This window comes from Branchiostoma floridae, chromosome 5, assembly GCF_000003815.2.
Source record: "Branchiostoma floridae strain S238N-H82 chromosome 5, Bfl_VNyyK, whole genome shotgun sequence".
NCBI classification, from domain to species: Eukaryota; Metazoa; Chordata; class Leptocardii; order Amphioxiformes; family Branchiostomatidae; genus Branchiostoma; species Branchiostoma floridae.
In genome coordinates, this window is record NC_049983.1 from 10448699 (window position 1) to 10451872 (window position 3174).

Sequence of the window (3174 nt, forward strand, 5' to 3'; positions counted from 1 at the left end):
TGTGATACAGAATGTGGGTCAAAGAAAATTTTAATGAATTAAAGTGAGTTGATGGGGTCAAGGAGACAAATTTGCTGAATAAGTATAACAGACTTTAGCCATGTCTTGTCTACACTTTCACCACACTTTTATGTCATCATTAGAACCAAGAGAACATATACCTGCCTCGTGTTTGCAGCACGCATGTTAACCCTGTCATCAAAACCGTGCCAATCACATTGCTCCACTGGTGACTACACGTGAGTGGAACGGGGCCCAGTACTGCGTATTGACTCTGTGTCGATGGCACTTTGATTAGCGATATCAATCAACACCTGGTCATTATGATGACCTACTTAAATTCTTGGCAACGCCCATTTTCTTTAAAAAAAGACATAAGGAACCTTGAGGTGCCTACCTCTCATTAGTTGTTTTTAAGGTAAGAACAGATAATCCCTCGTGATTTATTTAACGTTAAGTTTTGAAACTTTTAGTATTTTGTTTGTTCATGATGCAATGTATGATCATTGCATCACTGACCTGAATCCGGAGTATGTGCCCTGCACTATGGGAAATAACGCTTGCGGCAAGGACGTTACAGACAAATGATAGAGGCTATCCTCATTCGGGCAGAGAAACCCTAACGATTCCAACTTTGAAACAACGCTTCTTTCATGCAGTAAATCGAGTTACACGGAAGAAATTGAGTTTTGTAGACATACGTCAGCCACGTAATTTACCAGCCTCAGTCACCTGGTTCATTGACCTCCCGGACGAAAAAAACAAACTCTGTAAATATATCGCAGTATGGTAGTATACATGTAGTATATTTCGCTAGCACCATACAGCGTAACATTTGTAGTAATTTTAATGCGCTTCGAAGAGATTTATTTGTGGAAGTGGAACATTACCAATGTCACCGCTACAAAAATAATACATGTAGACTAGTACTGTTTAACCATTAAAAATTTGTTTGGAAACAAACGGGGGGTGAGGGCAGGTCTATCATTAACATACCTAGCAGTCACGATTTATTACGTGAGTTCATCCCCTTTTGTTCGAAAATTATGTGATTCAAAGACTTCTTTTTGGTTTATTTTTTACTCAGACGCGCAGGAAGTCATGAAACGGAAAAAAACTTTTTTTCAAAGATACTCTAAACGTACAAGTTCTTACGTTTGGAAATAAGTATTATTTCTTGTGATGGTTAAAAAAAGTTAAACGTCCTTGTGGAGTGAAACTCTGCGTGAGTCCAATCGGATTATAATGGTATACCCATGCATCAGGTAGAAACAATGCACCATGTCATGCATGTCGCATGCTTCGCCTGGTCGCTTTCATTCCTGGGGGCGATACGGAAGATAACATTTTTTCAAAGGTTTATTATGTTTTTCTGTGTCATTTCGCAACATGCTCTATATCCAAGTATTTTATGTACCCATGATCGAATAATACTATTTTGACAGGATTTTGTAAGTCTGTAAAGGTGCTTTGGAACTATTGTAAAAGTCTTGGTGATTTTGACACACCTACCCTATCGGCGGCAATAGAACGTTCCGCAAATTACTACACAAGCAATAATCAACCATCGAACTTTGCCCAGGTTGTATGATACCGCCTCACGTGGGCACAGCAGACATAACCTACATCAAATAACGTGCCATACGACACAAAAGGCGGCAAGGAGTTCTACTACTCACCTGGATTCCAAGATGGTGGTCGACTCTCGGCAGGTGAACCCCTGTTTGGCGGGCATATTGCACAGGTGAGCCGGAAGTAAAATTCACCGTTTACTTTACCTGACATAAGCTGAGTTAATAGGGACAGATTTCTTTCCCTATGAGAGTATTTCAGTAGTTGTGTGTGTCAGCGATCTGAATGGTACAGTAACGATGTGTTGTGGTTGGGTGGAAGTGTATAGAAGTTAACTATAGTTTCACTAACAAGACAGAAAATTTGGGTGTTGCAGTAGTATATGTTACAGATTGTACGCTGTCTACGCTATATCCGGGTGGTGACGTTAAAACGTACGTTTCATATACGGTCATTTAGTAAATGTCATCCCGAGTGCAAACGTTACATGTACGTAATCGTTGTTTCCTGTTTATTAATGTATAAACATTTTATCTCAATAATTAGTCTGGCAACGTCGCATAGACCTAGGTTGTGCCTAGGTATGAATATCATGATTTTTGCCTAGGTATAAGGTCATGATTTTAACTAGGTGGAAGTCAGCTAGGGCATGTTCTTCGTACTGTGAATGCTTCATTTAATTGCTTCCAACACGGCTCAAATTTTCAACGACCACTGTCGCCTTCTTCAGGATCAATAAACTGATGTGGGTATGTTCTTTTTACCTAAAATAATAGTAGAATCATATCAAATGTTGTCGTTAAGTTTTAATAGGGAAAAAGTCGTGCCGTAGTCTATATTGTCTCTGCTAAAATGTTAGGTATTTGTAATGTGTCCGTAGACACGGAACCATTCACGGTTTAATGAACATGAAATATTTCACCTTGTGTATTGGTTACCTGACACTTCTTCGTACCATATCGATCTGGTACCAAGGAGTGTCAGGTTCGCCCAGCACTGACTTCCTCTTTTCTTAAAGTTGTTCAGTTTTGAGTCTCCTGACGCATAGTTTCAGTCACACCGTGTGTTAGGTTTCAACGGCATTTATAACTGCCCATTTTCATAAGGTGGGTATTGTCTTAAAACACGGTTTCCGTTACACTTGTGACAGATTTGCACAGTTTCTTAAGACAGTTGTTCAGTCTTGACTCTCAGTTTCAGTCAAACCGTGTCAGATTTGCATGGCATTTATTACTGCCTCTTTTCGTACGGTGATCATTGTCTTAAATCATGGTTTCCATTACACTCGTGTCAGGTTCGCACAGTTTCTCAAGGTTCTTCAGTCTTGGGTTACAGTTCCCACAACATGTAGACTGATATTGTTGCATAGTACAAATCTAATCGCAGTACCACCAAGTGAGTGGTTACGTCAGCCGGGCCCTTAGTTCATTGACATTTTGCAGGTGAACGTTTGGCTGGTGACAACAAACATTGCCAGACTGATAAGAAAACTTATACGATATACAATTTTATATATCTCGGTTATATCATTGGATTGCTAGACGCACTTCTCTCTCGTGATTTTGGTAAGTACAGATTGTGTACAGTTTCCAGGTGGAATTT

At 39.7% G+C, this 3174-nt stretch overlaps 1 protein-coding gene across 2 annotated transcripts in view; it reads left to right on the top strand.

Annotated features, from left to right (window-relative positions):
* The first annotated feature begins 1544 nt into the window (after positions 1 to 1544).
* LOC118416032 overlaps positions 1545 to 3174 on the top strand; it is a 21230-nt gene continuing 19600 nt past the window's right edge. For both annotated transcript variants that reach the window (XM_035821073.1, XM_035821074.1), the window contains exon 1: positions 1545 to 1744. The gene's annotated coding sequence lies outside the window, so the exon portion shown is untranslated. The remainder of the gene's footprint in view (positions 1745 to 3174) is intronic.